This window comes from Rhamphochromis sp. 'chilingali', assembly GCF_963969265.1.
Source record: "Rhamphochromis sp. 'chilingali' genome assembly, chromosome: 1".
Classification (NCBI taxonomy): Eukaryota; Metazoa; Chordata; class Actinopteri; order Cichliformes; family Cichlidae; genus Rhamphochromis; species Rhamphochromis sp. 'chilingali'.
The window spans coordinates 49,487,017-49,500,005 of record NC_137929.1 but is presented as its reverse complement, the minus strand read 5'-3'; the positions used below and the strand labels follow the sequence as shown (position 1 = coordinate 49,500,005).

Genomic DNA, 12,989 nt, shown 5'->3' with positions numbered 1-12,989 from the left:
AAGTTCAGTGGTCCATTGATGTGTGAAAATAATATTGCACTGATTCAAACTGTACTTACATGAAGGAAAAACTGGTTCCTGTCTCAGAAATCTGAACAATATTAAATATTGATTTTCTCTATCATAAATTTACAGTCTTTGAAGTTTGAACTTTTAAAACACAATTTTGATTCCTTGACGATTTTGAAAATATAATGAAAAAAAATTTAAACTATTATTTAATATTCATACTAATAACACATTATTATATCTAGAGTAATGTGATTTAATGTCATTTTTTAAATTAAACTTTTGATGACTTGATCATTTATATATCTAAATATAAAAACTAAATGATACAGGTCTCTATACTTCAGCAGCCACTCATTCAGTCAAATGAATGGATGGAGTTGCATTACATGCTGTAAGTGACTTAATTCTGATTTTGTAAAATAAACTGTATTAAAAAGAAATACAGTTATAAAAATATAAGAATTCCTGAAATTATTGATGCTTCATTAAGACTTCGACCATGTTTTAATGAATAAGTGAAGCACTTTTCCTCTTTGGTGCTTTTGCACTTAGTTTTTATTAGCAGGAAGCTCAGGCTGAGCTGATCCACCAAAGACGCCATAGCCTTTGCTCTCCATGCAGCACTGAGTCACCTGGAGAAACAGGGGAGCTATGTCAGAATGCTCTTTGTTGACTTCAACTCACCCTTTAACACAATAATACTGGACATTTTAATCATCAAGTTAGCCAACCTGCGGCTCCCGCCATCCACTTGCTCTTGGATAAGGGATCTTCTGGTCAACAGACCCCAGAGGGTGAAACTAGGCCCCTACTACTCTTCCTCTCACGCTCTCAGCACCAGCTCTCCCCAGGGCTGCGTACTAAGCCCACTGATCTACTCCCTCTACACATCTGACTGCAGCCCCGCCCACCCAGAGAACATCATAGTCAAATTGCCGATGACACAACAGTGGTGGGGCTGATTACAAGGGGAAAATTAGGCGGCCTACAGAGATGAGGCCATGAAACTGGGGGAATGGTGTGCATTAAACAACCTTAGACTTAACATCACCTCGACTTCAGGCAGAACAGCACTGTCCCCCTGCAGTGAATGTGTAGACCGAGTGGAGTCCATCAAATGTCTCTGCGTCCACATCTCCGCAGACCTCTGCTGGTCAGTCAACACCACGGCACTAGTCAAGAAGGCCCAGCAGCGGCTACACTTCCTAAGGGTGCTCGGGAAGGAATAACTAAACACCCAGCTGCTGGTGACCTTCTACAGCTCCACCATCGAGAGCCTGCTGACATATGTAGTGAAATATCTGCACTGACCACTGATCCCATTTCCTCTAGACATAAACTACCCCTACTGTTTATGCTCATTCCATTGCTCCTGGGAGACTTGAACTCATGTCTGTGCTTAAATTGTCGGTGCTGAAACTGTCTGTGCCGTCATTCTCTGGCTGTCAGTCTATGTCACTCCTGAACCGTGTATTTATATTATTTGTATAGTTATAGTATTGCATGGATTTTTTTTATAATTTGCTAAGTACATACACACTTTTATGGAGCTGTTTTTAATCTCGTTATACTGGGTATAATGACAATAAATTCTTTCAATTTCAATTCAATTAAATTCAATTTAACTTTGAATGTAAGAAAATGATTACATACAACTGAACTTAAAGGAAATAATAAAGTGAGCAGAGGGACGGAAGGAAAGGTGTCACCCAGAGAAAGTGAACCGACGGAGACACCTGGTGGACAAACACAGACATAACAAGAAGAAAGACTAAAGTGCAGAGAGGTGACAAACAGCTGGAAATAGTTGTTGGAAAGGATTGTCATGCTTCAGAAAAACACACAGCACACACTCTAACAGTCCTTTATTTGCACTGAAGTAGAAATAACTTGAGAAGAATAAATCACATTACAAAAAAAATAAATTATATTTAAAAAAAAACAACAACAACTACCTGTTCAGCCCAGTCAGTCGTGCTAGATTTTTTTTTAATAGAGATTGACAGACCACGTGACTTTCGCGCATTGCATTGTGGGTACGAGTGGCAACAAAATCAAAACACTGCATCAAGTGCAAGCATTTCCAGCACCGGTAATCATTAATTCTGTGGTTTTAATCCCTACTTGCATTTTATTTGGCCCCAAAACAGTTATGTACAAAACAACGGAGAACTCGGCAGGTCCGTATGAAGACAGACTTGACGAAAAGGCAAAAAAAAAAGTTACGAGGAAAAAATCAAAGGATTGAAAGGGTCAGACCCATATGAGCATACAGAGTGGAGTAAGGACGTTAGCGTGCTGCCCAACTTTCATCACCCACATATTTATTATTTATTATATGGTCCTAAGTTTTAGTGCATATACTCACAAAATGTTTAGTAACTTCAGATCCCTGCAACAAGCCCAGGTCCAGTTTACTTTGGTGATTTGGACTATTCCATTTCACAGCTGTTGTTAATTTTTTCCTTTATCTCCTGTACAGGCCAACGCAATCTATTTGTCTTTTTTCTTACTTCGGAAACATGGCTTAAACAATTTCTCTTCAACGACGTAATCCGATAAAAAACGATCTCTTTACCCGTCGGCTTCCCGAGGCTGTCATGCGACCGGCTATTGCAGTTAATAATACAACAGCTTCTTGCCATTCTTTGTGTTTCTTTTTATGGCTGTGTGACTGTTTTCATGTGAAAGCCTCCGTGCGCTAGTATCGCTTGCCACTCGTACCCACAATCCTTTGCGCTTTTACCCGTGAATGACGTCACATTTTCGATCAAACCACAGCAGAGAGAGAAGAGAGGACAGAAAGTGACGTATCAGGAAGTGTAATGAAAGGAAGTAGATGGCGGGAGAGATGAAGATGTTCATGACAGAGCGGAAATAAGGTGAAAAATAGGCGAAAACAGCAAAAGCGAAAGTAAACCTGTAATGTGGAGGAAACGGACAGTGAGCGCAGTGTAACCGTGACAACGACACACGAGGACGGATTTAAAGTGATCATAAAATCGTCTCCAGACGGTCGTCGTTCGGTGAGTGGAACCGGATTCAGCTACAACAGCGATAAATATGCCTGTAGGGAGATGAAGAGTGCTAAAATACTGAGATACGGATCTCTGATGAGCACTTGTAGGGATGTGGTTCATCAAGGTACACAGGACTGAATTAAATAAGTGTAAGGGAGGTGTAGTGTGGGGAAAGTGTCCAAGCAGCAGGTTGAACCCGAGTCAGAGAGCACAGACAATAACAACAGATGTGGTGGAAACTGGCAAAATGGTGATACAGGAAGATCTTCTGACTGTGAGCAAGAAATAATTCATATTGTTTATGGTCGAAGGGATAAAGAGCTCAGCACAGACAGGAAAATGATTATTGTGAAATCAGCTGAGAAATGTTAAAGGACTACATGGTGAAACAGTGGAAGAAACGTTAAAGGGAGAAACTCCCATTTTTAGTCATGTCTGGTGGATCTTTGTGATATTTGCCTTTTTAACGTGCAAACCAAGAAACCTTGTAGCCAGTGGTAAACAAAAATAAACAAACATCTCAAATTTGTTGGACAAGCTTCGTGAGATATATTTTATAAAATATGGTTGAAACCACAGTGGGATTTCTTTGTATATGGGTGTACAGCCATCAAGAATTATGGGGAGACTGAGAGAGGTGGAGGTTAGGTCTGCAACTAAAGATTATATCAGCAGTTGACTAATCTGCCAATATTCCTTTGATTAGTCAGCGATTATTTCAGTAACTTAGTAATCAGTAATCTTATCCTTTTACATGATGTTTCCAGCTGCAGCTGATAACCATACTAAACATTCTCCCTGTCATGACTTCAGCCATTTGAGAGGTGCATCAGCCCTTTTTTCAGAACAAACTCATCTATACGCCTGTGCCTAATACAGTTAAAACAGAACAAAACAGAATCAGAATAAATAAAAGTATATTTAAAGTATATTTACGGCATGTACAAACTCCGAAGCACGTACAAAACCAAACAGAAGTGCTCCAGAATGCTAGGCACATTGTTATTATCTATTATTATCTAGTGGCTACACAAGCCAGGAAGTACCAATGACTGGATTTGGTGTGTGGTAGTAGCAGGTAAATGAAATTTTTTTTTGAATCATTTGAATATATATGAGTGCTTGTGTATAAATACACAAACAATACACATATGCTTTCAATTGTGTAATTTAAGTGATCTAGGTAGCTCTGTTTTGGAAGTTCAGTTAACGCTAGAAATGTGTTTTGGAGTTTGTACGTGCTTTTTGAAGTTTGTACGTGCTTTGTCTCTAGGGGCCACCATATGTATTTATATATAAACATATATAAATAAAAACACTTTTTTTTTTTTACATTAGTAATTCCTTTTGTGCAAAACAACCTGAAGAGCCGGTTGGGAGCCGAAAGAGCCGGTTCTCTAAAAAGAGCCGGAAATCCCATCACTAGTAAAACCTTCGCATGTCCGCTTGTTTATTTTTCACATAAACCTTTCACAATAAAGCTCAAGATCCTGTTGAGACTTTTCAAAATAAAATGAAACACGTGACAAAGTATGCAGAGTATTTACGGATGAGAAGCAAAAAAGACACTGGGACAGTGGCGCGGCTGCCCCTCTGTGGGTCTTCCTTGGTCTCTTGTGTTCTGGGGGCCTCTGGATGTCTGGAGTTTTGATCTCCTCCATACCTGCTTCATACCCTGGAGGACGGGGCTGTGGCTCCCCACACTCCCTAGCAGATCATTACATGAAGGAACCTTTGGAATGCAAGCATGCTGATCCACACAGGTATGCACACAGGTGTACACATGGGTATTCACAGACGCGGACTACAGCTTTCTTGGCTGCTGCCTCAAAGCACACTGTGCGTTGTCTATCTTGCGTGCTGCACAATATCGTTTATTATTTAGTAACTATTGATATCTATGACTAGCTAGTTTATTGTGATGGTGCTTTTTTTTTCTCTTATTATGTTGCTCTTTGTTGTTTGCTTTCTCCTCTGTTTTTTTTTTCTCCATACAGGTGACCCAGGAGTTTTTTGTTTTTTTCTCTCTTTCCCCCCTTCTCACCGTCTCTTCTCCCCTTTGGTTTTCTTTCTTTCTCTCCCCCTCTTTCTTTCATTCTTCCCCCCTGTCCTATCCCACAGTTATGTCTGTCCCGTTTGCAACTGAAAATAAAATAAATTCATAATTATAATAAAGGTCAATCAAATGGACCAATATGGCAAGGCCATGATGATCTACTTGGTAAAATAAATCCGCTTGGCATCTTTCTTGGCCTCAAGACAACAATTCTGATGGCTAAAGATCCAAACGGGACAAAAAAAAAAAAAAAAAAGAGTTAATGTTCGTCTATGATCCAAATCATGATCATTGTTCTGTGCACACTTTCAGCTACAAGATGTAAAATTGTCTGTTGACATCAAAGTGAAGTGTGTTGTTTTGTTACTCCAGTAACATGTTTAGATGTTTGCAGGCTGAGTTTATCTGTACCCGTCCTTGCGTTGCTCCGTCTCTGGCAGCTGTCTCTACGAACCATGAGCTCCTCTCTACGAACCTGGAAGAACATGTGAAGTATTTCCTGTTGATTTTACCCGGTGCATTTCACTCACTGACCTGCAAGATAAAAACAAAATATCAGTGTAACAGATTTTCATTTCATCAGAGCTCACAGATAAGTTGAGCATTAGCCAACAGGGGGCGTTTCTCACCAGAAAATAAATGAGGCAAAATTAAACAGGTCATGTGATCAGTGTTCTTTAAAAGTTCCTTTCAGACTCACTGGTTTATTTGAAAGTTGCAGGTTAGTGCAGGATAAACAGGTTAGTTTGCTGCACTGTGATGGATTTAACAGAACAGTGTGTGACTGCTGCACAGTGGCTGTGGCTTCATGCTCAGTTTGGTTACATCAAGTGTAGCAGAGATGAATTTGAAGTTAAGCTCATGATGCTTAGATGATGCTGGTCCTCTTTGTCTGTTCACTGCCTGCTGGAAACTTACCTGCTCGCTGCTGCTGCTCTTCCTCTCAGCTTCCCGGAGTAAGTCTAAAAACTCACCCGCCTGCCCTCCTGTCTGCACCTCTGCTCTGAAAAAGGAAAGGAAAGGTTAGACATGTTGTTCTTCTCCTCACTCCACCACACACCTGGAGAAACCCCCTCTCTGCAGCACTTGGCCTTGACAGCACAAGGTCCTGGACCACGTTTACATGTCTTCATAAGTTAACAGATGTGAAGTATTTTCACATACGGCCCTTAAAGCTTCTGTTAAAATGCTCCACAACACTTGGTTCAATCTGGCTTCATGCAGAGAAATGTGTGATGTTAAACTGAACCATCAGCTGATGGAAATGTTTATTATTAAACTCCTCGCCTTCATCTGTTGGAAGTTTAACAGGTACACGTCCCTCACTCATCCTCAAAAGCAGATGCAACAGATGTTCCTGCCTTGGTTTGAAGACACCTGCATGCATACTTAGAAAATCCATCTGTACATGTCAGTAAGTGTCTCACATTATCATTATCTGCACAATATTCAACCATATCAGCCAAATCAGCCTCAAACTGTTTGTCGATTCCACCAATCAAAACTCTGTTTCTGGGAAAAAGTCTTCTTGCTGGTTTATGAAGTGTGTAAGTATCCTCCCTCTTTAAACAATGACAATGTTTCACCTCCAGTAGTGACAACATTACACCTGCTTATTCCCCTGCAGCTTTGAGAGGGTTATTCACACTGCCCAAACCCACCAACTGAGCAGGGTCATGATATCATTTATGTCATGTGTTTTCCACGATCGCTATGAGACACAAGTGGTCAGACTGTGAGTGTTAACACATCTTATTTCATCCCCATCACACAAAAACACTCAGCAGTGCGCGCCTGTTTTATGCTTCCCACATCAACAGTTTCTCCTCTTGTGCAACAGACTTGCTGTGATCCAGGGAATTGTGCACCACATCATCATTTGCGTTACGCAGAACAAAGTGCACTTTATTCAGCTTGAGCCTGGAAGCTGATAAAGAGCATTCACTAATGTGTCGTTAATTCAAACTGGAAATGTAAGGCTGGAAACCTGTTTCAGAAATCCTCTGGATCGTACCATGAATCTCATTTGTTTCGCTGTTTAAAGGAGGGAAGGTGTGTTTAGATGATGCTTGCTGGTTGTAACAACCAGTATCCCCTGACACCACACCCTGAACCCACTGCTGCACTCCTCCCCTGCAGCCGAGCACAAACCACACTGACCACACACTGCTACTAAGAATCAACATGAACACGACAGAATTAACCAGCATTGTTAAAAGAACAACTATCGAGGGCACACATTTGCTGGCTGTCTTAACTTGTTATCAGCTCCCAACACACATTATCAGCACATTTCCACACATGAGTGTTGTGAACACTGAGTGTTTATGTCACAAAACACAAACAAGCTAATTTCTGACAGTTTAACGATTCACTGGATAAATTTACATCTGAGATAAAAACATGTTTTAGTGAAAAACTGCACATCCATGTTGTTTTCTGCAAGTGGGCGATGATTCTCGGGCACCGGGCGTACTGGTGGAGGCTTGGTGGGTGCAGAACCAGACGATGGTGTGGTAACCACAGCCAACGAGACTGGACCAGATGGCAACGTGGCAGCCGCAGGCGATGGAGCAGATGGTTGAGCAGGTGGTGGATGAACGGGCTCACCAGAGCCGCCAGCGGAGACGAGGAGGTGCCGGAGCAGTTCTCCTGAACCCCCAGCAGAGTCGAATGCAGAGCCAGCAGGTGCAGAAAAGTCCGGCTGAGGTGAAGCTAACTGTAGCTGCACAGGGCACGTACAGAGCTAACAGTCTGTCTGAGCTTTGTCAGAAAGATGCAGTCCTCAGCTGACTGAATGAGCTCACCAGAGCTTTCAGCAGAGGATGGCAGCAAGTGAACAGAGCTGGGCTAGAGAGGGACCTGGAAACAGAGCTAAAGCCTGAACAAGTAATAGAGCTAGAAACTGCTGCTCCCACCCAGGGAACTGAAACGGGTGCAGGAGTCAGTGTCTCTGTTAGCACTGTAAGGGTGCAAGGGGAAGCTGGGCCCGAGCTGCCCTGGGAACAGGAACTGGAAGTGCAGAGCGGAGCTCAGGAGCAGTAACAGTCACTGGGCAAACTAGGTTAATGGTGCCAAAGACAGTTTCAACTTGACACCGAGGTGTCACTCTGAATAATGTCTTTAGAGTTCAAACACACAGTAGCGGAGTTATCTGATCCAGGCGATACAGAGTCCACGGAAGACGAAACAGTGTTACTGTTGATCTATTTTTACTTATTTATTTATTTATTTGATGGATCCGCCTTCCCCTTGTGTCGGCCATTCTCACCTGCTGGTAAGCCTCAGTCCTGAACTCCTCCTCCCTGCATGGTTGAATGTGAAGTTGCTTTCCCTGTCTGGATAATAAATCTTGGAAACACATCTCCTCCCTCATTTTTAGTCTAAAGAACCTGTGCACCTGACTGTGTTAAACATATAAATATGCATTAAAGCCACTAAAGTGTCTTATAGTCCCTGTTAACACATGCCTGCTGACACATGATACACAGTAATGTGTGTTTGAAAACAACCTGAAAACTTAAACTTAAATGCAACATAAGCATCATGTCAGTGGCTGCCTTATCTGTATGTTTAGGATCATTATCCTCCTGCATTGACTGAAACTGAAGGACTGTTTGTTAACTTCAGTGAGAACTCTGACATTTTTAAACTGTCTATTTATTTACAGAGATAATGAGGTGAAGAAAAACTTTACATTCTTCATGAGACACTAAAACCTCTGCAGACTTTTCAGGCAAAGCATGAACAAAACGGCATTTGCCCTCCACTTCTACCCAAACAAATGCTCTGCTCTGCTTCTGTTTGTCCATCTGTCCAACCAATGTTTAAAAAAACATGTTCGTTCTACCAGTTTATAGTTTATGTAAAACAGTGGTATAAATTAAGCTCCTACAGACAGATAAAATTGTAAAATAAGCACCAGGTGCTCGTTTTGTTTCCAGTGTGAGGAGTAGCTGTGTACTGTTGAGTGAAGCCTGACCAGCATGTGGCTGTGGCTTTATGTCAACATGTTTTTTCTCTGTGTTGTTTTTTCTCTGAAATATGCAAAACAAACTCTGTTAGGATGTGTGTTAATGTAAGCTATACGATGTCCTGTTCAAACGGAGCCTCGGCCGCTCATTATAGCAACCAGCTGTCAACTCAAAATGACGTGTGATGAGTGAAAGACTTTAAATTGTGCTTCACTCATGATTCTTCTTCAACATGCAGGACACCGTTGTAAAGGAAAAATGCACTTGTACTGTTTAACCATGTTGATATAAATGACATTTTTATGACTCGCCTGTGTGGAATTTATACAGAAAACCTGCAACAATAACAACATCGTCTCCACCAGATGAAACTCCACAGCATGACCTGACATTCAGACACTGAAAAGTTCAGACTGGTCGTCATTATAATTTATGGACTTTTGAACCGCGTCCTTGATTTGTCTTTGACTGTATGCTGACTCTGAGTTGCTGAGTCCCTGCTGTGACTATTTCAGCCTGGTATTCATTCTTGTATTTGCTCAGGGTCCAGGATACAGACTGGATAAGGCACATTTAGAGAACACATTTAAAACAAGACAACAAAATCGTTTTTCATGTTAGTAAGATTAATGACTATATTTTATGTATGAGAGAAGAAGAAAAGCTTTGGGTGAAGCAGTTTGAATAAAATAGATGTCTAATGAACAAACAAACAAACAAACATTTTCTAAAGAAGCTTTGGAGAAACGATTTCATCCAGTTTGTCCATTATTAAAACTGATGTTTATTTGCCAATCATTCAACATCACCACTTGTTTATAACTCTGCTGATTTTATTCCCTTTGTGTCCAGGCTGAGATTCCAGGTGTCTCCCTCAAATCATTTTCTCCAAATCAGAAGCTTCAGATTTGTGGAGATGCTCTGCCTGCCAGACACAGCTCAGGGCAAAGCAACATGTCTATCCTCCACAACATACAGGCCTGTATCATTTAGTGTCTGTATTTAAATGTATAAATGATCGAGTGTGATCAAAGTTTTCATATGAAAAAAAATATTAAATGTCAAACATTAACTATTTAATTTTTGTTACATTTTAAAAGTTCAAACCTCAAAGACATTAAGTTTACAGTCATATATGATCAAGAAAACCAACAATCTTCACATTTCAGAAACTGGAACCAGCTTTAAATGTGACTAAAATAATGATAAAACAATCAATTCACTGATGAATCACTGCAGCTCCAATATATTGTTGCATTTGACAACCCACTACAGCAACTACAGAATAAAACCACTAACCAGACTGATGACAGATTTCAAACATGCTGAATATGAAGAGTAGTATCATTTAAACTCACATGATTATCAGCCATAAGAACAAATTCAGATTTATATTGATGTAAGGTATATAAATGTAAGTACAGTTTGAATCAGTGCAATATTATTTTCACACATCAATGGACCACTGAACTTCTCAGCTTCTAAAATGTAAAGCCTCATTTAGAAACTACACAAGTACATATAATGGTCAGGGATCAACATGAACCTGTCTTCTCTATTTGACTTTAATCAACTCTGCAGTGACTCCATAAACTCCAGCATAGAGCGGCTGAGTGAATGTGGTCTGGACTCTGTGGAGGAGAGTCATGGTTTCAGAAAGACAGAATACCTGCTCTGTGATCCAGGTACACTCCTACTCTGGAGGACCGAGGACCTGAGAGGTGAGTTTGGACATTGTTGTGCAGAAATCTATAACTGTCTGTGTCACAATATAATGCCCAAGACTTGTCATTGTATCCAAATCCACATTCATTGCCCCCTGCTCTGCTGATATTCTTGTATGCGACTGCAACACCAACTCCTCCCCCTCTCCACTCCACCTCCCAGTAATAACGTCCAGTCAGACTCTCTCTACTCAGGACCTGAAAAAATACAGTGAATCTCTCTGGATGATCAGAATAAGACTGTTGTTGCTTCATAAATGTTACTTTTCTGTTCCCCTCAGATAATAACAGACGTGTGTTTGCTGTCTTTGGATCCAGTGTGATTTCATGTGAATATTTTAAGAATCCAGCTCTGGTCTTTGGCTCTGCTGGTGACAGTAAAACATCCTCTTCAGTGACTGTCAGTGAGATGTTTGTCCATTCCTCTCTCAGAATGTCCTGTAGTTTATCTCTGGTCTCTGACACAGCTGCTGTCACATCCTCAAAGTAGCTCAGAGGACGAATATTGATGCTGGATGAGTGTGTAGACTCACTGAGTGCTGACAGTGAGGGGTAGTTGTGTAGAAACTGGTTGTGATCCTCTGTGTGTGAGAGCTGCTCCAGCTCGCCGTCTTTCCTCTTCAGCTCAGCGATCTCCTGCTCCAGCTTCTCCTGAAGCTCTTTGACTCGACTCACTTCAGTTTCCTGCTGGGATCTGACCTGCTGCTTCACATCAGAGCTTCTTTTCTGGATGAGACGGATCAGCTCAGTGAACATCTTCTCACTGTCCTCCACTGCTTTATCAGCAGAGCCATTGATGGCCTCCACCTCCTGTTGAAGCAGCTTCACATCTTTCTCTCGCTCCTGGATTCTCTGCTGGATGTTTAGTCGTCTCACCTCGAGCTCCTTCTGCTTCTCAGTCCTTTCTGCTGCAGCTGGGACTGTTTCATGGCCTTTATGTTCATCCACTGTGCAGAGATAACAGATACTCTGCTGATCAGTACGACAGAAAATCTTCATCACCTCATCATGACGAGAGCAGATGTTCTCCTGGAGCTTCTTGGAGGGGGCCACCAGCTTGTGTTTCTTAAACTGAACTACATCATAGTGAGGTTGGAGGTGTTTCTCACAGTAAGAAATTAAACAGACTAAACAGGACTTGATGGCTTTCAGCTTTCTCCCAGTGCAGACATCACAGGCCACATCTTCAGGTCCAGCATAGCAGTGATCAGCTGGAGCAGCTTGGAGTCCAGTCTTCTTCAGCTGCTCCACTAAAGCTGCAAACATGACGTTTTTCTCCAGGACAGGCCTCGGTATGAAAGTCTTCCTGCACTGAGGGCAGCTGTGGATTCCCTTCCTGTCCTCTTCATCAAAGTGGGCTTTAATACAGTTCATGCAGTAGCTGTGTCCACAGGGAATAGTCACCGGATCCTTCAGTAGATCCAAACAGATGGAACAAGAGAAGGTTTCTCGGTCCAGCTGAACTCCTTTCTGTGCCATTTCTCCTCTCAGTGTCAGTGACTGTGTGCGTTTCACTTCCTTATAACTGAAACTAGTCTGAGCTCTGATCTCAACAACATGTTTCTGCAGTGAATGGAGCCTGTCTTGTTTATCAGGCTGTGTCTCATTCCAGAAAGAGGAGCGGTTTGAGAGCGAAGTCTGTTTGACCTGTTTTTTTTTGTGCTCACATCAACTTTTAAGCTTGTTAACACCTTATTCTATATAAATAAACTTCAGTTTAGAAATGTCAGAGTTCTCACTGAAGTTAACAAACAGTCCTTCAGTTTCAGTCAATGCAGGAGGATAATGATCCTAAACATACAGATAAGGCAGCCACTGACATGATGCTTATGTGGCATTTAAGTTTATGTTCATTTCAATTGTTTCTGTCCCTCAAACACCATCAGAGGTGAGAGGGTGCAGCAGGTGTAGTAGTTGGTATATGAGGCAGTAAACAAATTAAAGGTTTTTCAAACACATTCATCTCCACAAAAATGTGATAAATGTTTGACAGGAATAAAAAGAAACTCTGATCCTTCTTTAAAAGTAATTTTCTGTTATTACGGTCGAGTTGATCACAACAATAATCTTGAGCATGGACGTGGCTAAATACAGGTATGTGAGAACCAGTCAATATTAACTCTTTCCTGACCAAGTATTATACAGACTGCCTTATTTGGTTATTTTGGCTGTAAAAGGGTCAGAAATCATACTATAAGTGAAT

General features: G+C 41.3%; 1 pseudogene across 1 annotated transcript; it reads right to left on the bottom strand.

The window, feature by feature from the left end:
* Window positions 1-10,289: 10,289 nt before the first annotated feature.
* Window positions 10,290-12,286, bottom strand: LOC308401314 (tripartite motif-containing protein 16-like; annotated as a pseudogene). Its single transcript has one exon. The product of its transcript is annotated as a tripartite motif-containing protein 16-like (transcript).
* Between the last annotated feature and the right edge of the window lie 703 nt (window positions 12,287-12,989).